The 23,079-nt window shown below is 38.2% G+C and overlaps 1 protein-coding gene across 3 annotated transcripts in view; it reads right to left on the bottom strand.

The window, feature by feature from the left end:
- The window catches only part of ARHGAP32 (Rho GTPase activating protein 32), a 267,538-nt gene that overhangs the window by 207,553 nt on the left and 36,906 nt on the right, over positions 1–23,079 (bottom strand). The window contains exon 1 of one of the 3 annotated variants that reach the window (XM_033861805.2): positions 12,623–12,866. The exons of the other annotated variants lie outside the window; for them this stretch is intronic. The gene's annotated coding sequence lies outside the window, so the exon portion shown is untranslated. Of the gene's footprint in view, positions 1–12,622; positions 12,867–23,079 lie in introns of those variants that run through there. 3 annotated transcript variants of the gene reach the window in all.

The raw sequence follows: 23,079 nt of genomic DNA, 5'->3' as shown, positions 1-23,079 counted from the left end.
GCCAATGGGTCAAAGAAGATATTAAAAGGAAATTAAAAATATTTCATAATTTAACAATACAGAAAATATACTACATCAAAACTTGTAAAATCCAGTTAAAGCAGCGGTTAGAGGGAAATTTATAGCATTAAATGCTTAAATTAGAAAAGATGACTTGAAACCAATCATCTAAATTGCCATTCATAACCTAGGAAGAAATAGGTAGAAAGAAATAATGCAGATAAGCAAAAATAAATGAGATAGAAAATGGAAAATCAGTAACTTAAAAAACCAAAAGATTAATAAATGTGAAAAGCATCTTGCTGAACTGATGTTATACTTCAATAAAAAGTTTTAAAAACAAAAAAAATTACAAACTACACAGTACTGAATAAATGAATTTTTTTTCCTAATTCACTTGCAGGTGCCCAGTAAAAATGTTAAGTGTGCTGGGTCTAAAAGAAGCAAAGGAAGGTGTCTACCTCCATCATAGGATCCAGAAGAGGCATTTCCAAGACATCAGGCCCTCGACAAAGAAGATATACAAGTGCCCAATAAGCACATAAAAAGGTACTCAATGCTCATTAGTCATGAAAGAAATAAAAATTAAAACCACAACGAGATACAACTGTACACCCACTAGATGGTTAAAACTGAAGAACTGACAAGACAAAAAGATGTAGGGCAGCATTTCTCAACATACAGACACACCTCAGAGATATTGCGGGTTCAGTTCCAGACCACTGCAGTAGAGCGAATTTCACAATAAAGCAAGTCACACAAACGTTTTTTGTTTCCTGGTGCATATAAAAGTTATGTTTATGCTAAACTGCAGTCTACTGAGAGCACAATAGCATTATGTCTTTAAAAATGTAATTAACTAATATTTGATCAATTTAATATCAATTTTGTTGCTAAAAATGCTAACCATCATTTGAGCCTTCAGCAAGTCATAATCTTTTTGCAACAGCAACATCAAAGATCATTGATCACAGATCACCATAACAAAAAAGTCTGAAATATTGTGAGAATTACCAAAATATGACACAGAAGCACAAAGTGGGCAAATCCTGTTGGAAAACTGGTACCAGTGGACTTGCTTGATACAGGGTTGCCACAAACCTTCAATTTGAAAACACCCCATTATCTGTGAAGCACAATAAAGCAAAGCACCATAAAACAAGGTGTACCTGTATAGCTAAGAATCCCCAAAATCCTTTCAGGGGTCTGGCACGGTAAAACTATTTTCATAATAACTTATCACCTTGTCACTGTGTTGCATGATGGTATAAAAGCAGATAGATAAAAATATTGGTGTAACCATGAACAAAGGCAGTGTAAGAAACTATAGCAAGTCATCGTATTTTTCACTAACATGCACTCACAATTCCAAAGAGCAAAATCTACTTTCATTTAAAATACATTTGAAGCAGCAAAAATTATTAATTGTATTCAATTGTGACCCTTGAATCGATGTATCTCTTTAATATTCTGTGTGATGACACATGGGAAGTACCCATAAAGTACTCCAGGCTTCAATACACAACAGACTGAGATGTCTGAGGAAATCACTCGAGTGACTGAAATAAGGGATGAACTAGTTCCATTTTCACTGAATGACATTTTTATTTGAAAGAAGAACCAATTACAGTTACTCAAACCATATTTGTCAGGAATTTTCTCAGAAATGAAGCAAGTCTCTCACTTCAAGGAAAATAATTGTCAGTGTTTGTGGCAAATGATAAACTCTGAACTTTCAAGTTAGATTTTTGGAAAAATTTGTATCTGACACTGTGAGCTTGATAGCTTTTCTGATGAGATCAGTGATAATATTAATAAATGTTCTCACAAGGCCAAAATCAAGGTGTCAGCCAGGCTTGACTCTCAGCTGTCAGCTCTAGGAAGAATTTGCTCCCAAGCTCATCCAGGTTGTTGGTCAAATTCAGTTCCTTGCAGTTGCAGGACTGAAGTTCCTGCTTCCTTGCTGGCAGTCAGCCAAGGGTCACCCTCAGCTTCTAGAGGACACTCACATTCTTCCTCACCTGTGCGCCTTCTACCTCTGGGCCGGCACTGGCACACCTAATCTGGGCCGGTATTGGCACACCTAATCCTTCTTTCCTTCAAATCTCTCTGACTTCCCCTCCTGTCACCAACCTGAGAAAACTCTCTTTTAAAGGGCCTATGTCATTTCCATAACTTAAAGTCAACTGACTTGGACTTTAATTACATCTGTAAAAATCCCCTCACAAAAGTACCTAGATCAGTGTTTGACAGAACAGCCAGGGGACAGGAATCCTGGGGGCTGTCTTTGGAATTCTGTCCACCAGTCTTCTCAGGGGCTGCCCCCAGACAAGGACTGAGTGCCACAGGGATATAAAGGCAAGCCTGTCCCTGGGAACAGGTAACTTTGGCTCAATGGTTCCCCACTGGCTTTGCCAAAACTCTGAAAACTATGCCACAGTCTGGGGCTCTTCCTACCCACCTTCCTTTGCTTCTGTCTCCCTCACAGAGGTCAGATCTGCACAGATCTCTTCCAGCTGGAGGGATGGACTTGCTCTGGACTGGGCTATGAATTACTCAAATATATCCATTTATCAAAACAGAGAACTGTACACCTAAGACATGCATTTTACTATATAAAAGTTATACTTCAATCTAAAAAGATATATGCTAAATAAATAGCAATGCTACTAAAAAGAGTCCTTATCTTCTGAAGACAAGCATTGTGTATGAAAATAGTTACTGATGAAATGATACGATGGCAGAGATTTGCTTCTAAACAATCCTGGGTGGTGGGAGCAGCTTTGTGGATAAAGCAAAATTGGTCATATATTAAAAACTGTTGAAGCTAGGTGAGGGGTCCGTGAGAATTCATTATGTTTACTCTCTACTTCTGTACGTATTTGAAAATGCCCATAATAAAAAGATATTTGAACTAACCTATTCTTGGCAGTGAATACAAAACAACAGGAATGCTAATACATAATTGGTCTGAGTACAAATGGGTACAACCTCTTTAGAGATCAATTTGTTTAAACCTTCTAAACCTAAGGCTACACACGCTCTTCAACCCAGCAACTCACTTTTAGGACACCATAACAAACTCACACACAAGTAAACGTTAAAGGCTGTTCCACGCAGCGGAGTTAGCAAAAAATTTGCAATAATCTAAATATCTCTGAGATAATGGATGAAGTAATTGTGGAATACTCACACAGTGAAAATATACACAATAGTTAAAATGAATTGTATCTTCATATAGCTGCATGACTATCAAAAAATGATGAGGGGGCTTCCCTGGTGGTGCAGTGGTTAAGAATCCACCTGCCAGTGCAGGGGACATGGGTTCAAGCCTTGGTCCAGGAAGATCCCACATGCTGCAGAGCAACGAAGCCCGGGCGCCACAACTACTGAGCCTACACTCTAGAGCCCGCGAGCCACAACTACTGAGCCCGTGTGCCTAGAGCCCGTGCTCCACAACAAGAGAAGACACCGCAATAGAAGCCCATGCACCGCAAGGAAGAGTAGCTCCCGCTCACTGCAACTAGAGAAAGCCCGTGCACAGCAATGAAGACCCAACACGGCCAAAAAATAAATAAATAAATAAATTTATTTTAAAAATGAGAAAAAAGCTGCAGAGTAACAAATATGATACTTGTTATATAGTTGTAATAGGTACCAAGAAATGGTACATATTATTTATGGCTAGATGTATGTACTTAATAGAAAGGGTATCATGAATGAGTATGATAGTGTACCAAATTCAGGTTAATGGTTACTTCTAGGTAAGAAGAAAGGAAAATAACATCAGGGATTCAACTACATATGTAATGTTTTATTTTTATTTTTTTTTTAAATATCAAGCAAGTTGGTAAAATATAAGGAATTAATGAAGCTGGTATGTTGGTTTATGCTTCTCTCTATTCTTTCCTGTTTGTTTACAACATTTCAAAATCTTTGGAAAACACGAAACAAAAAACTATAAAGCTACTGCAAGAGTTCAAGAGAGTTTACTACTTGATAACTGACAAGTTATCTAACATTAAAGTTTTCAAATAAGATTTTCTTTTAAGAATCATTTTAATCAATTTCAAACATTACATACTATTTCAGAACTATAAACTATCTCACTTCAAAATACCCACGGTTAAATACTGATTTAAAAGAAGTCCTGCTGACAACGCTAATAACACATACTACAAGATATGAATTACGAATAACTAAACCCAAAAATGTAGTCAAAGCACTGTACCGAATAATTTTAAGATTATAAAATACATATGTAAGATGAATAGCCTACTATATCTACATTATTCTTCTTAAAAATATATATCCAAAGTAAATATGGCAAAATGCAAAATTTTATTAAGTTTAGATGATGGGCACATAAGTGCTGTGATTCTCTGTACTTTATGTTTTGAAACCTTTTACGAAGTGGAGAAAAATAAATATAATTGAAATATCTGCAGAAAGAATGGTAAATATATAATATGTATATATACACATACAGCATTCTAGGAAATTCTTCCCAAAGATCTCCATACTAGCTGTTCAAAAAAGAAAAATATTTATTTTTAATCTTCTACCTGAACGAATCTGGCCACTTTTATACAAACTAAACCACCTCTCCAGAATGGAATGGGGAGAACTACTCAGCCTATGATCTTTATGCTTTATGAATTTTATGCTTCTTTAAAGGGGAGGCTCTGTCAGGATAACTGTGTTCTAGGAAAAACAAACAAACAAAACCCAAAGGTAGTTGTTTCTATCTTTGATTCCCCACTTGATCATTACCTTAGTTTTCTAGGTTTAAAGTAGGACTTCACAGGTTTTGATCACTGTAGTGGGTTGAACAGTGGTCCCCCAAAAGATATGTTCATGTCCTAATATTCACATGCAGTGAATGTTGCAACATTTAGAAAAAAGAACTTTGAAGTTAAAGATCTTGAGATGAAATCATCCTGTATTTCCAGTGGGCCCTAAATCCTGTTGTAAGTATCCTTCTGAGACAGAAGAGGAGATTAAGACACAAAGGAGAAGACCATGTAAAGATGGAGGCAGTGACAAGAGTGATGTGGCCACAAGCCAAGGAAGCCTGGAGCTACCAAAACCTGGAAGAGCTAAAGGATCTTACAACCTGTGGAGGGAGTGTGGCCCTGTTGCCACCTTGATTTCAGACTTCTGCCCTCTAGAACCGTGAGGAAATAAATTTCTGCAGCTCTAAGCCACCAGGTTTGTGGTCATTTGTTACAGCAACCACCAGACACCAATACAATCTCCCCTTCAAGACATTCCCCTACCAATTCAACTAGCTACCCAACATGGTACTTGCCATGACTTATCCTTGCTCTGTAGAATCTCAGTCCACATTTCCTGTGCCCCTCCCCAAGCTCTTGCTTGAGCCCCTACCCTTAGATGCTATATGTGTAGATATATATAACCTATTCTGAAACTTGCATCATCTGTAGCAAAAGTAGGTCTGTACCACTTTTGCTGTTATCAGCTGGAATTAAAGGACTGGTAAAGTGACAGGGCACCATGGACACAAATGCAGGTGTGTGGGTAAAAAGTACCATTGAACTTGGTCTTCAAATAAGAGAAAACCAGCCCTGGGTGGTGGTAATATAAAAAGAGAAGCAGGAATAAGTGATATTATTGGAGTACAGAGTCTCCAGTCACAGACAATTACAGAATTTCTGAGCATAAGTACAACATGATGTGATTTACAAAAACTAATCGGATTAAAATGTAACGGCTACATTAAAAGATGTGTTTGAACCTAACATCAATTTATAAATCAGCTGTATCTTATCAATTCTAATTTCACAGAAACAAAAGTAATTGGATTCTGCAGAAATTCTGACAGTTAAGACTCAACTACTTTCCTCAGTCCAAATCTCCAAGGCCTCAGGCTGTTCTGACCCAACCTACCATCCAGTTTCAGGTTTGGATGTCATGGCCCTAATCCAAATGATGCAGCTTCTGCACATCCCTGCAAAGTAAGTGTGACAGCAAGAATGCAGAACAGGGGCTTCCCTGGTGGCGCAGTGGTTAAGAATCCGCCTGCCAATGCAGGGGACATGGGTTCGAGCCCTGGTCTGGGAAGATCCTACATGCCGCGGAGCAACTAAGCCCATGAGCCACAACTACTGAGACTGCGCTCTAGAGCCTGTGAGCCACAACTACTGAAGCCTGTGCACCTAGAGCCCGTGCTCCACAACAAGAGAAGCCACCACAATGAGAAGCCCACACACCGGAACAAAGAGCAGCCCCCGCTCGATGCAACGAGAAAGCCTGGGCGCAGCAACGAAGACCCAACACAGCCAAAAATAAAAAATAAATAAAAAAATTTAAAAAAAAAAGAATGCAGAACAAAGAACAAGAAATGGCTGGTGGAACAAGGACAGATGTCCCCAGATAGAGGCCATAAAAGGGACTGCAGTGATAGACGTGTACAGGAAAGGTCTGGAGCTAGACCCAGGAACCAGTTTTAACATCTGTGCAGCAAACATTTGCAACATCCCAGAAAACAGATTCAAGTGATGAGTGAAAATCAATTAACTCTACTAAAATCACGGAGTATGTTTAGAGCAGAGACAAAGCTTCTAAATTAATAACATACTGGTTTTAAAGACCATGTTTTAGAAATTAAAAGCTTATATCTCCCTAAAAATCCAAAACTAATTTATCAGCAGATACTGTCACTTTATCTGTAAGACATATCCTGAATCTCACTATTTCTCTCCTCTACACTGCTACCTTAGTCTAAGCCATCATCATCTTTCAACTGGACTAGCAGTTGCTTCTAATCCATCTCCCTTTTTCCATTCCTGCATATCATGATCTGGTATTCATTACCAAAATGGTAGTGAGAGTAATATTTTCAAAATATAAATAAGTGGGACTTCCCTGGTGGTCCAGTGGGTAAGACTCCACACTCCCAATGCAGGGGGTCCAGGTTTGATCCCTGGTTGGGGAACTAGATCCCGCATGCATTCCACAAATAAGAGTTCATATGCTGCAACCAAGAAGTCTGCATGCCGCAACTAAAAGATCCAGTGTGCCACAACTAAGACCCGGAGCAGTCAAAATAAATATAAATAAATATATATATTTTTAATCTAAATAAGCTCATATCACTCATCTATTTAAATTTCTAATGGCTCTTCACCGCCCTGTCATGCTCCAGCCCTGCTGACCTCTCACTTCCCTCCTGGTCCACTGCTTTCCAACCAGAGTAGCTTTTTTGCACCTGCTACATACCCTGTTCGTTCCTTCCCCAGTGCCTCTGCGCTCTCTACTCGTGGGGTCCCTGATTTGGACCCAGCTGCCTCCTCATCCAGGTCTCACCTCAAATGACCACCCCACCCCAGGCCTTCCATAACTAAAACAAACCCTCCTAATCACTTGCCATCACTCTCTGCTCCTAATGATTAGAAACTGGCTAAAGACCATCCATCGCCCAACACTATCTATCCTTTGCATAAGATTGCACCAATTCTGAAATTATCTTCTTGTATTTATTTAACTAGAACATAATTCCCATGAGAGCAGGAACCCAATTTGTACGCACAACTCAGAAATAGGAACTTAATTGTTGCATGCAGTACAAGCACTTTGGTAAACAGTCTGGCATTACTTCCTGAAGTGGAACATTCACATATGCCTAGCAACTAATGCCCTAGGTACATACCTGAGGATTTCCTAATTTCCTAGCTATTCACCTACCTAGTTTCTATACCTAAGAGAAACTCTTGCACAAGTACAACAGAAAACAAGTACAAAAATATTCTTAGAAGCACTGTTCACCATAACAAAATCTGGGAAACTACTCAAATGTCCACAAACAGAAAACTGGATAAATAAATTGTAGTCATAATCATAGAATACATAATCATAGAATACATAGAATACATACATTATAAGATGGATACATTTTAGTGACAATAATATAGATGAATTTTAGCAATGTAATATTAAGTGGAAGAAATTCTAGAGATTAGACAGAGCATCATAATCTTTTTATAAAATTTAAAACTAGTTTTTTAAAAATAAAATATTCTTAGGAATATATAGATGCAATAAAACTATATTAAAAGGAAAGCAAGAGAATGAATATAGGAACCACTGCCTAAACTGTTTACAACTAGGGGTTTATTGTTATTACTATTACAAAACAATATAAAGAAAGTAAAGTAAAAAAGATACAGTCAGTTCATTATTTTGGGCTTGCCCACAGTCCCAATTCAATGGAAATAAAAACCCAGATCTCTGGCTCTATGACACAAGGTTCTCCCAGTGGATGCTTGAATGTTGCCTGGGGCTGTTCAAGTTTTTTTTAAGCCCTTTCTGTAGAATGCTATCATTTATATACAGATATGAATGAAAGCAGATTTTAAAAGTCCTTAAATGAACTCTTTAACAATCAAAAACTAGCTGAGAAAAAAAGAAAAAAAAAAATAAAAAAAAAACTAGCTGAGGACCACCCTTCCTCACCCAGCTCCCAGTAGTCTTTATTCTTTTCATAACTCCGAAACATTTCTGCCTGAAAATATGAAACAAATGATTTTCAACACTAAAATATTTACGGAGTCAAGACAATAAGGCAACAATCTGAAAGTATAACAACAGGCACTGGTTAAAAAAAATGGGATACAGCCATTCAAGAAAATACCAGGCAGTCCTAAGAAAAGAACCATGAGGGAGACACTTTACATAATGATACAGAATTATGTAAAAAACAAAAAAATGTTTTCAAGGTACAGAACAATACATACAGTAGGTTAGAATTTCTGCTTAAAGGAGGGAGAAGAAAAACATATACATGTAAAATAACTATACTCATACTTGCAGATGCTTAAAATATCTGTAGATGGAGACACAAGGAGTGAATATTATAAACTCTGGTATTTCCTTTGAATTTTGAACATCTGAATTTACTATTCAAAAAATAAATTCTAAAATTTTAAAATCACAGAAGAAGACTATAATGGAAAAACAAATACATTCTGAAGAGCACTGGCATTTTTCAAAGAGAAACTACTCCAAGATAGCTATTCTTATCTTAACTGTGTACACTTGCAATCCGGATGATGAAAATATCGTTCACAAAGAGTGCACTGTTCAGTGGTTCTGACAGATCTTATTTGAAGGTTTTTTAACAACTCTTTTCATGTTCTGAATGCTATATATCTTTTTTTTTAATATTTATTAATTTATTTGGCTGCACCGGGTCTCAGTTGAGGCATGCGGGACCTTTAGTTGCAGCATGCGGGACCTTTAGTTGCAGCATGCGGGGTCTAGTTCCCTGACCAGGGATCAAACCAGGGATCCCAGTCCAGGCCCCCGGCACTGGGAACGCAGAGTCTTAGCCACTGGGCCACCAGGGAGATTCCCTGAATGCTATATATCTTACCTACATATAAATAAGATTGGCTTATTTCTCCTTTTATTTACATTTTCTTCTGCTTGAAAAAGATTTATATCTATTATTACCAAAAGTGTAGCAACAACCAGTATCAATTCATGTCCATCTTTTGAATCCCTAGTAAGATAGTTCACCTTTCTAACTGGAAATTAAAAACTGGCCTTACTTGCTTTTTTGATAAGAATTGTGGGGTTTTTCTTTAGTGTTAGATAAGAGTATTTTTATCTAAAATGACCTGCCTGTACACCCAACCACAGACTTCAAAAGTGAAATGGTGACTGTACTTCCTTGTGTGGGACATTTCAAACTAATAAATTTTAAAACAGATAATTAAATCAAAAACCTACCATCTTCACATTACTTTTCAAAATGGAAGTACTATAACAAGTGCCAAGGAATACAAAAAGTTAAAACGGCACATCTTCGGGGGAGGGATAATTTTAAACATTGTTATATTTATATAAATTTAAATATATTATGGTGTGGGCATTGTAAAAGTCATGTGGATTCTTAGGACAGATATGAAATTTCAAAGACATTTAGAGCTACTTAACTCACCTCTGACATCAGCTATACCTCGACAGAGTGTTTGTGACTTACTAACCTACCATCGCTGGCTTTATTCCAGTTCAGTAAAAATGTATACAAATAATAAAATAGGGTTCTACTTACAAGATCCTTATTCTTTTTTGTTTTCCCAGAAATTTGCATTGAATTTGAAAGTAGTTAAGATAACAGATCAACTAAAATGGCTAGTGTATTTCAAAATATTCCTGATTTTGGTTATCAGTTCTTGCTAGGTTTGAATTACCACTAAATGGTGATGACATATTTATTTATTGTACTTGACAGTACAGTGTATGTAATATTCAGCAGGTATTAATGCACAAATTGAAAATAATAATATAACCTTTTGCTGATTTGCTATAATGGACAAGGTTTCCATGCTTACTACCTGAGGTTCCTTTAAAGATGACATGTTTGAGTCCAGCCTTTTCATGCCGCCGCCTGGTGAATAACTGCTGACATTCACACACAATGTGTGAGTTGCTATGTAGAACAGGTGACCACTGGTGACCGACCACCTTTATATTTGTATATGCAGACATCAAATAAAAGAATGATAAATCATTTCACACAGATAAAGCAGGCATGTTGCAGTTGCAACCTGTTTTTTAGCCAAGTTTTGTCGAATGACTTCCTCCAAGCAAACACTGGCTGCTCCCTGCTGGAATGCTTTCCCTGCTACTACTCTCCAGTTCTCTATATTTTTGTAGAAGACTATAGCTCAAACGGTACTTCTGTTGCAGTAGCCTCCAGCAGTATACCCCCGTGTACAGTACCTGAAAGAGCAAACTATCAGAAGAACCCAGTATTTGCATTTACATTTGCACAAATCTTAATGACAATTTGCAAAATTCCTACACAGCACATTCAGCTTATTCTAAGGCAACTTTCAAGTTAACTGCCTAATTCCTGAGTGTGTATGCCATTTTCTCACCCACTGACTCTAATTAACCGTATATTTTTATATTTCTCTACACAGCTGGAGAGGAGAGGCGGGTAGTGTATGAAGACTCAGAGGGAGTTTCTAAGTCAAATATATTCTATAGGTAATGACCAGAATATTGCCATAACTGTTATAACAAATGAACTGTATATAACTGGATTTTTTTAAATCAGTCATTACTGCAGCACTGTTTTTATAAGTCTATTAGGTACATCTTATTGCCTTCTTAATTCATATTCAGAGGACTCAGGAGAAATAATGTTTTTCTTATTCATTAAAATCCGTATTTCATGGAATGAAGCTAATTATCTCACTTGAGAGATGGAAGGCTAAAAAAGCATCTAAGGAATAAAACTATACCACAAAATGTTAACCATAAAAAGCTTGTAGAAGCATCAAAAGATTATCTAATAAAGCTGGAATCTGCTACTTGAAAACTTCAATATGTAATTTTATTTTACTGAGCCATACTGTGCACTGGTCCTACACTAACATCAATGAGATGACCAGGTACATCCATAGTATAATTTTATTTTTTTTAAAGGATTTAATCCAGTATTTATTCCACACTCATGATCCTTCTCTGTAATCAGAATACAAGTCGTAAGAATAATCTATCAAATAATTTGCTGATAATCTTAAATAATGCAGCATAGCATTACTTTAAATACTTCTCTGTTCTAGATTAAGTTTAAAACCTCAAACAGCAATCTTCATTATCAATAAAAAAAGCTTTCAATTTAAAAAAGGACACTATATCAAGCTGTTTCATAATTTAAGTTTTCCATTTATAAAAATGCTTTGGAAGCTTGAGGCTTACATCTATTTCTCTACTCATCTGCCCCACCCTCTCCCAATTTCACGTTAGTATAGGGTTGCTGCAAGAATGCTAGGCTTTGGACATTAATTTCTCCTTTTATAAAGTACTTTAAAATCTGAAAAATTCAAGAAAAGGATTACATGTCATGTATTTTTTCAAATAAAAAAGGAAAACTTAGTGAATAAATTTTAGTCATACTAACAGTGTCCCTTTGAGGTAGAATGCTAAAAGGACTTTTGATCAAATCACAGCCTAACTGAAACCTTTGCATCAGAAACTAACTTCTCCTAAATTCTCTCTAAAGTTAACTGTGGAGAATATTAGGTTTGACATATTAACAAGAGCCTTCCAAGATAACATACAGTGGACAAGAATGTGAATCCTACAACTGCTGCCTTCATGTACACTGAAAGCATGTAATTCTCCTATAATAGACATCCAAGATCCATTTTCAAAGTTTTTAGCCTTCTATTATGAAAAGCACAGCCATGCTAACTTCAATACCCAAACCATAATCCCACACCTACAAAACAAAAATAGAATTAGTGGCAGTTTACTGCCTTACACAAATTTGACCAACATGGCAACCATGCCAAAGGAATTAAAACATTTTCAGGACATATGTACAGACTGTACATCTCAAAAACAATTAAACAATAAAATGCAAGAATAATCTGTGCATCATGTATCAAACTCAACAGTTGGGTGAAAACATCAATGCAATAAATGGGATTACAAAGGCACTTCCCTACACAAAAGAGGAAATGAAAATGCAGCCTACAGGGAGCTTGAAGAGTGTGTAACTACTGCACCATCTCAACTTGGGAGGAAAAAAAAAAGCAGATTTAATCCAACATTTATAGGATTCAATGTGATCCACTTTTACCAAAGATTTTCACACACTCTCCTCTTTGCTTTGATGCTGTCCTGGCTCTCTGGTTCTGTACTTTGGCTCCTTCGGCGACCACGTTTGTCAGACTGGTCCTTACTATCACTGTGATCTCGTTTGTGGGAACGTTCTTTGCTTCTGCTACGCTTCCTAGATTTTTCTTCGCTGGGGCTATGTTCCCGTTTTCTTGATTTTTCAACACTGTCAGTTCTTCCTTGACTGCCACTTCTACTCCGTTTGATTTTTCTTTACTTTCATTTTTATGTTTACTTGATTTCTCTTTGCTACTGATTCTACTTTGTTTCCCCACATTTCTACTTCTACTCCTATGCTTTCTTTCTTGGAACCTTTTTTGTCATCTCTATGCCGCCTATCAGCTTTGTCTTCTTTATATTTCTTTTCTTCTACCTCACCGCTACTTCTCCGTTCCTTGGACCGCTCTCTTGGCCTCTCCTTTTCACAGTCATTACCTCTTTCCTTATCACAGTCATCTTCTACCTCTCTCATTTTCTTTCTCTCTTTCCCGATCCCGATCCTGTCCCTTCTATGCCCTTTCCTATCACGACTTCGACTATGGCTTCTATGTCTTTCCCTACTCCTGCTGTGCCTGCCTTCCAGCCCCCGATCAATATTTCGGGATCTTCGCCTTTCTTTTTCCCTTTCTTTGGCTTCACGCTCTGGTCGCCGGCGTTCTTTCTCTCTTTCTAATTCTCGGTCAAAACTAGAAGACCCATGGCCCTCCAGATGATGGTTTCTACTTCTGGATCTTCTTGGGGACCTCCGTGGACTCAGTGATCTCCTTGGAGGCCCTGAACGCCTGCATTCAACATGTCTGTCTATTTCCTCAGCGCTTTCCTTTCCATCTTTCTTGATTTTTCTTGGCCGCGTTTTAATCTGTTGATCAATATTCTTCTGACCTGGAACCGGAATTGGTTGTGCCAAGTAAATAAATAAATAAATAAACTAAAAAAAACAAAAACAAAAAAAATAGTTACAGAGCTTCAAAAATATTGATCCTAAATATGTTTTAATCTCTAAAAGCAGAAATTATGTCACTTTCTCATGTTCATAACTTCTAATACTATATTATTTTTTATTTTTCTTTAACATCTTTATTGGAATCTAATTGCTTTACAATGGTGTGTTAGTTTCTGCTGTATAACAAAGTGAATCAGCTATACATATATCCCCATATCTACTCCCTCTTGCATCTCTCTTCCACCCTCCCTAATATTATTTTAAATAAAGCATTAATTCAAAATACACCTGCTTTTTAAAATAAAAAGCGTAAAACAAACTGACTGGATTTCATGACAACTGGATAGATTTAAAATATGTTAGTTAATACTGTCGAATACCTTTGGAAAATTAGAAACATCACAACTATCAAAATACAAAAACATATGCACTCACAGCAACCCATGCATATACTATTATATAATATTATCTACCATTTATTATGTACAAACTATATGATACAAATATCTTCTTAATTCATACATCAACCCTGTATGGTAGCTAGATAATTTTATACCCATTTTACTCATTAGGTAAACAGGCTCAAGAAAGGTTAAAAAACTTGTGCAAAATTATAATACTAGTAAGAAAGAATTCAAATTTAAGTATGACTTACATTAGTTTTATACACTAAGGCATGCTGGGTTTCCTAATGATCCCAAAGAGCGTTCTGGTGTTTGCAACGTTTGTTTTTCACTTAGCCATTCATTCATTCCTTTATTTATTTATTTTTTATAAGTTTATGCATTTTATTATCTTTGGCTGCGCTGGGTCTTTGTTACTGCGCACAGCCTTTCTGTAGTTGCGGCGAGCGGGGGCTACTCTTCGTTGTGGTGTGCAGAGTTCTCATTGCGGGGGCTTCTCCTGTCGCAGAGCATGGGCTCTAGGCACGCGGGCTTCAGTAGTTGTGGCACGTGGGCTCAGTAGTTGTGGCTCGCGGGCTCTAGAGCACAGGCTCAGTAGTTGTGGCGCACAGGCTTAGTTGCTCCATGGCATGTGGGATCTTCCCGGACCAAGGCTCGAACCCGTGTCCCCTGCACTGGCAGACGGATTCTTAACCACTGCACCACCAGGGAAGTCCCTCACTTTAAATGGAATTTAAATAGCCATTTAAATTCAACATAGTTCTCTGATATTTGGAACTGAGAGTTTGAAACTTTGTCAAAAAGATCTAGAGCTGAAATTCACTTTAAGATTGAAAACTTCTACATACTATATAAGACCTAAAAAATTGCATTTCTGAAAAGAATCACACACGATGAAGACCACACTGTTAACCAGAGAGTTACAAAATCAGTCAGCTACTAAATAATTTGTAAGAATCAAACAATTTTTGTCAGCCCTCAAGTTTAGCATAGACAATGTCATAAGAAAGATAATTTACAGCTAGAGGGAAAGAAACTTCTAAAGACTATATCGTCTATACCACCAAGTATGATCTTAAGCAAAAGCTGCTTGGATATCCTATTATAATCCTATGGTTCCCTAGTTGTTCCTTTTCTTAAATATTTCACATTTTCATTTTGCCTGCTCCAGTACATAGCTGATAATAAGTAAATGGTGATGAAAATAGTAAATTTCAGATTTAAAGAAATATAAATCCCCTTTTGCTTACAAATCATTCATCCATTAAACAAATATTTACTGGCCATTTTGCTAAGTCCTAGCTGGTAGGAATACTCCAAAAAACAAAATCCCTGCTCTCTTGGAGTTTATATCCTAATGGGGAAGACAAATGTTCTTAAAAGATGTATTTGTTGGGTAGTGATAAGTGCATAAAGCCTGTTAAAGGGAACGGAGAACGCCTGCTTTACAGTAGGTAACCAGAGAAGCCTCTGTGAGGAGGTGACCTGTGAACAGAGACCTGAATAAACTGAGTGAATTACGTGGGTACCTGTGGAAAGCCCATCTGGGCAGGGGGATCCACAAGTGCAAAGACCCTGGGGCAAGAGCAGCTTGATGGCTAGGGTGTGCAATAGAGTATCAGTGGAGTGACAGGAGAAAAGTCTTCAGAAATAGGGCCAGACCTTGCAGGGCTTTCCAAGTTGTACTAAGAACACCTGAAATAGGAATCTACTAAGGTTTCTGTGAAAGAGGAATATGGCCTTGCTTATATTATAGAGGTTTAACCCAGCTGCTATATAAAGACTAGTTCTGAGCTGGACACAAATCAAACAAGGAGACCAGTTTAGGGCTGTTGCCTTGGTCTAGTCAAGGAGGAAATGGTGATTTTGAGCTAGAGTGGGAGCAATGGAGGAAGTGAGAAATGCCCCAAGCCAAGATCTATTTTGAGGGTAGGGACAACAGAGTTTGCTGATATAGTGGGTATGAGCTGGAGAAAAAGCAGAGTCGCATTTGACCCCAAGGACTTTGATGTTTCAAGGTAACTTTCAATTTTCTCAATCACATTTCTGACTAATCCTAACTCTTCCCATAAGCTTAGGTAAAATCAATTCACCCTGAATCTCTCATCTTAAGGCCAAACAATCACGGAATTTATTCACAGTCCCTTTGAGGACACAGAGCACCTTTATGTTAAAGGATTCTTCCTTCTAACTTTTATACCCTCTCAGGAATAACTCCTAACAACAAAGCCAAGTAATGGAGCCTTTGCCCTTTCATGTCCTTTCTTTTCTACCCTCTTCTCATTTCTCATGACCCAGTAAGAAAAAAAGCTGCACAGTGAGGAAGCACTGAGTGAAAACTTCAGCGATGGTCTTTCTTCAATCAATGACTTCCCAGGCAGCTGGGTTTACTAATCATCTCCTGTTCCGCCAACACCACGTATCTACAAAAGTCACTAACCCGTGCGTTCATGCAGGCTTAAGGTCACTCTGATACAAAGACAGGCGAGATGTAATATAACCAGCTGCCTTTTCAGAGAACTTATTTTAAACACATGCACACATATATCTAACAAACACAATTAAGACTTTTCAATAGTGCAATAAAATGTTATCTCCATAATTTTTAAAAGCCCCAGCATATTATACTACCTTGTTGGTTAGTACAGACTGACTTTCCTCTTTCCTGTGTGTTCTTTCTACCTCTAGCTTTTGCCCTTTTCCAAAATCATATTCTTCTGTAGCAAATATTTTTTGTGAGCATTTACTCTGTGTTAAGACCTGTAGTAAGCACTCCACTGCAAAATGTCATTTATGCCTCACAACAGCTCTCTAAGTACTATCATTACCACCACTTTGCAGATGAGTAAACCCATGATTGACCAGATTACCAAGAGTGACAGAGCCAGGAGGTGTCCCTGTACTGAAGACTCCACAGTTCATGCTCCTACCTACCATTAATTATCTCTTAGTCCCTCTAGGAAACCTTCCTAAAATACAAATTGAATGATATCAGTTCCTGCTCAAATAAAATACCTCCAAGTGTTTTCAAACGCCTACAAAATAGAGTACAAACTCCTTAGCACATCAGCCTTAACACCATCTCCAATTAATCCTCCTCATTCCCCACATTACTGCCAACACACACTACTGGCCATTTTCCAAATACGTTCCATACTATTCCACCTGTGTTGTTCTCACATTAATCCATCAAACCAGTCTCAGTCTGCGGACACCAAGCCATCTCTCTAAAATCCAACTCAAATGCCACTCTTCCTGAAATTTTTTTCCAAAAAACTTACAAGACATACACACACAATTTTTTTTTTTTTTTTTTTTTTTTTTGCGGTACACGGGCCTCTCACTGTTGTGGCCTCTCCCATTGCGGAGCACAGGCTCCAGACGCACAGGCTCAGCGGCCATGGCTCACGGGCCTAGCCGCTCCATGGCAATGTGGGATCTTCCCGGACTGGGGCATGAACCCGTGTCCCCTGCATCGTCAGGCAGACTCTCAACCACTGTGCCACCAGGGAAGCCCCCCACACAATTTTTTTTTAAATAGATTTTTCCCTCTTGGAGACCCCACAGCATTTTGTAGTTTTTCAGGCAACTATCATTCTACCTTGTTCATACAAATTTCTTCTCTCACCTCTCAGACTATATAAATTCCAGGGCAGGGACTGTTTTTTATAATCTTCATTTCCTACATATCACCTGCACATAAAATGTTTGTAGAATTAATTCTGGGCATAAAACTTAAATTTTTAAAGATGCAGGTCCCACTTGCCAGTTATACTAATTGAGATTACCATCTTAAGATGTGACTTTCAGATAACCAACCCCATCAAATATCAATATCTAAACCAAGTTGTTTAATTCTTGTAAGCACATTCTCCCCATTTATAGCTAGTCAACAAGATCAAACTCTTCCCTACTCAAAAGGGAGCATATAACAGCATGATACAAGTGGAAATAACTGGACACCATTAAGTTCACAAAATATTTCTTTACAGATTTTAATTTTACATTTTCTATATATGAATAATATATTCTTGAAAATATATCTATGCGATATACCTTAAAGACAGGAATTGCAATAGTAGCAATCTAGCTTTTATAATATTAATAATACAAACTAACCCTGAAATACCACTTAAATTCACTAAGTGCTACCAGAAGTAACTGTTTTTAATGATGTGACAGAAAAACGTTTTTTCTTAGTATAATTTAAATGCCTTCTTTAAAGAGCAGCAAAGAATGTGCAGTCATTTTTAATCTACCATACCACAGCTCTACTTGGAACCCTGAGGCCAACTAGTTCCACCATGTGTCACATTCCTGTCACCTCCCTTGATCACTGCCCCTCAAGGCAAGCTCTTGCAACACACCGAGAATGTACCTCCTCCCAGCCCTATACAGGGCTACAGTGGTAGGAACTCAATATCACAAACAAACAACTGAGGGATTTGGACTGTTAAAGACAGTCATGGTATGAAATAAAATACACTGTTCAATAAACAGTAATTTCCAAAATTATTTCTAACTACCTACGAATATGTATAAAAAGAAGTCTAGACTGATCTTCCTGAATATTAATGAGTTACTTTTGAGTAGTAAGATTTTGGATATACCCTCCATACCACCAGGTTTTTTATAATGGGCATATATAATATTTTTAAGGAATAAAGTGACTCTTTTAAAATGAAGAGTATTCAGCACCAGACCCACCCCCACTAAGAGCACACACAAACCCACATTCTCCCATGACAGTTTCATTCACTTCAGGCTTTATCTACCACTTCTGTAGACATGATTACAAATCTATATTCTTAACATGCCTGGCCACCCCTATTCCCTACTCGCCAAGTCCCAGTTCCCCATTGCTAACTGCTTCCTAAAAGGAATCAACTGAATTTTCCACTGGCAATGCAAACGAAATAAATCATATATAAAATCCCACTTGTCCACATACACTAGCACACCCTCTTTATTTCCCAATGTGCATTAGGAACAAGAAGTGCAATAAGTCCCCAAGTCACTCAAGTTTAAAACCTAAAAGTTGTCTTTAACTTGGACCTCTCTCCCTTACCCCACATACAAGATTATCAAGCCTGCCATGCCACCTCTGTAAGCATTTGACATCTAATATTTCATTCCTACAACACCACACTAGTTACAGTCTTCATCATCTACATTCTGAAACACCACTAACAATCACAGGTCAAGCAGTAAATATGATAAAGTTTACTATCCTCAATACAAAACATAAAACACCGCACAGGAGTGAACAACAAATATTTTTTGATGGAAGGAAGGAAAGAAGGAGGGAGGGGAGGGGAAGGGAGGGGAAGGGAAGGGAAGGGAGGGGAGGGGGAGGGGAGGAGATGGGAGGGGAGGGGAAGGGAGGAAAAAATAGTCTTCCCACTTCCCATCTCTTCTTCCTCCAGCAAATCATTCTGCAGTTATTCAATCTTCCTAAAACATAGCTCTAATCAGGTCACAAAAGCCATCACTTAGCAACGTCACATGAATAAAATAAAAACTCAACTTGGCATTCAAACCATTCCAACATGGGGACTCTTCCTCTCTCCTCTGCTTTATTACCCCAAATTCTATTCCACTACACACATAGATGATCTATTTTCCAATCTCTGTCTTTGCTCATGTACCCCATGAAATACCATCTCATAGTTTTACTTCTCAAAATCCTATTTATCCTTCAAAGCTCAGTGAAAATGTCACTTCTCCATCGCAACAAACCCAAAGCAATCTGCAATCTTCCTTGTATTAGAGCACTCACAGCACTTTGTAACTTTCTTGTGTCACTTAACACATACTGATCTGTAATTAAAATATTTATAAATATATTACATTCACCACCAAATGAATTTTAAGTTTCCTGTAAACAAGAACCACAACTTTTATTTACTTATCTCCCATTCACCCAACTTAATGCCTAGCATAATGACATAAAGGACTCCAAGAAATGAGAGAACTACTCATCAATAATAATAAAACACAACAGCAGTAGCAGCTAAATTTGCGTGCTTTATATATGCCAGATACTACTTTAATATACATATAATTTCATTTATTTCTCACAACAACTTGAGAAAGGTACTGTTTTATCTCCATTTTACAGAAAAGAAAACTGAGGCAGAGAGATAATTAACTTACTTGAGGTTTAACACTATAATATTCTTCAATTAGATAAACAATTCTACAATTAACATCTTTCTATATATAGCTAGTGCCTTACTTTGGACTACTTCATTAGATTCTAAAAATTATAACACTGAGTCAAAAGTATACACGTTTTGATGGTTCTTATACTTTTAAATGCTTTCTAAAAGGATTAACCATTTTATAAACCCCCAACAATGTATGAGGATAACAATTTTACTGCCTCCTTGTCAGCCCAGTATGTCACTATCATTTTCCCACTCTCTTAGTTCAAATTGGCAAAGGATGACATGCATAATTCTTATCTTAAATAATAGTACTCTTAAGGCTTATGACCAGTGTTTTGGGGTAGTTATTGCTATTCTCATAAATGATGTTTTAAGAGATACTCTGCCTGAATAATTTACTGGGAATTATTTCATAATATTTACATAGACAAAAGGAAATCAAGCTCTGAACCTATTCAAATATTCTTTAAACCTTTGATAATATTCTATTCATTCATGTATTCAACAAAACTTTATTGACAGCTCACCAGGATCAGGTATGATACTACTCCCTGGTCAAATCAATAAAATACAATCCCTACCTTCAAAAGGATCACAGTTCTTTAAACATCAAAGTAACTTGAGCTTGGGTGAGTTGGTTCATGAATCAGAAACTGACTTAAAGAGGGGTCGCTCTCAAGTCAGTTTTAGAACTGATTCCAACTGGAAGTATTTAAATTTCACACAGAGTTCAAGATGGCACTGTAGAAGGACGTGCTCTCACTCCCTCTTGTGAGAGCACTGGAATCACAACTAACTGCTGAACAATCATCGACAGGAAGACACTGGAACTCACCAAAAGAGATACCCCACATCCAAAGACAAAGGAGTAGCCACAATGAGATGGGAGGAGGGGCGCAATCACAATAAAATCAAATCCCATAACTGCTGGGTGGGTGACTCAAAAACAGGAGAACACTTATACCACAGAAGTCCACTCACTGGAGTGAAGGTTCTGAGCCCCACGTCAGGCTTCCCAACCTGGGGGTCCAGCAAACAGAGGAGGAATTCCAAGAGAATCACACTTTGAAGGCTAGCAGGATTTGACTGCAAGACTTCGACAGGACTGGGGGAAACAGAGACTCCACTCTTGGAGGGCACACACAAAGTAGTGTGCTCATCGGGACCCAGGGGAAGGAGCAGTGACCCCATACGAGACTGAACCAGACATACCTGCTAGTGTTGGGAGGGTCTCCTGCAGAGGCAGGGGTGGCTGTGAGGACAAGGACACTGGCAGCAGAAGTTTTGGGAAGTACTCCTTGGCATGAGCCCTACCAGAGTCCGCCATTAGCTCCACCAAAGAGCCCGGCTAGGCTCCAGTGTTGGGTCGCCTCAGGCCAAACAACCAACTGGGAGGGACCCAGCCCCACCCATCAACAGTCAAGTGGATTAAAGTTTTACTGAGCTCTACCCACCAGAGCAACAGCCAGCTCTACCCACCACCAGCCTCTCCCATCAGGAAACTTGCACAAGCCTCTTAGACAGCCTATCCACCAGAGGGCAGACAGCAGAAGCAAGAAGAACTACAATCCTGCAGCCTGTGGAACGAAAACCACATTCACAGAAAGATAGACAAGATGAAAAGGCAGAAGGCTATGTACCAGATGCAGGAAAAAGATAAAACCCCAGAAAAACAACTAAATGAAGTGGAGACAGGCAACCTTCCAGAAAAAGAAATCAGAATGATGATAGTGAAGATGATGCAGGACCTCGGAAAAAGAATGGAGGCAAAGATCGAGAAGATGCAAGAAATGTTTAACAAAGACCTAGAAGAATTAAAGAACAAACAAACAGAGATGAACAATACAATAACTGAAATGAAAACTACACTAGAAGGAATCAATGGCAGAATAACTGAGGCAGAAGAACAGATAAGTGACCTGGAAGACGGAATGGTGGAATTCACTGCTGCGGAACAGAATAAAGAAAAAAGAATGAAAAGAAATGAAGACAGCCTAGGAGACCTCTGGAAAAATATTAAACGCAACAATATTCACATTATAGGGGTCCCAGAAGGAGAAAAGAGAGAGAAAGGACCTGAGAAAATATTTTAAGAGATTATAGTCGAAAACTTCCCTAACATGGGAAAGGAAATAGCCACGCAAGTCCAGGATGCGCAGCGAGTCGCATACAGGATAAACCCAAGGAGAAACACGCCGAGACACATAGTAATCAAATTGGTAAAAATTAAAGACAAAGAAAAATTATTGAAAGCAGCAAGGGAAAAACGACAAATAACATACAAGGGAACTCCCATAAGGTTAACAGCTGATTTCTCAGCAGAAACTCTACAAGCCAGAAGGGAGTGGCATGATATACTTAAAGTGAATAAAGGGAAGAACCTACAACCAAGATTACTCTACTCTGCAAGGATCTCATTCAGATTCGATGGAGAAATCAAAAGCTTTACAGACAAGCAAAAGCTAAGAGAATTCAGCACCACCAAACCAGCTATACAACAAATGCTAAAGGAACTTCTCTAAGTGGGAAACACAAGAGAAGAAAAGGACCTACAAAAACAAACCCAGGGCTTCCCTGGTGGCGCAGTGGTTGAGAGTCCGCCTGCCAATGCAGGGGACACGGGTTTGCGCCCCAGTCCAGGAAGATCCCACATGCCGCGGAGCGGCTGCGCCCGTGAGCCATGGCCACTGAGCCTGCGCGTCCGGAGCCTGTTGCTCCACAACAGAAGAGGCCACAACAGTAAGAGGCCCGCATACCACAAAAAAAAAACCCAAAACAATTAAGAAAATGGTCATAGGAACATACATATCGATAATTACCTTAAACGTGAAGGGATTAAATGCTCCAACCAAAAGACACAGGCTTGCTGAATGGATACAAAAAAAAGACCCATATATATGCT

This window comes from Tursiops truncatus, chromosome 8 (assembly GCF_011762595.2).
Source record: "Tursiops truncatus isolate mTurTru1 chromosome 8, mTurTru1.mat.Y, whole genome shotgun sequence".
NCBI lineage: Eukaryota > Metazoa > Chordata > Mammalia > Artiodactyla > Delphinidae > Tursiops > Tursiops truncatus.
The sequence above is the reverse complement of the archived record's forward strand: the minus strand, read 5'-3'. Positions and strand labels throughout refer to the sequence as shown.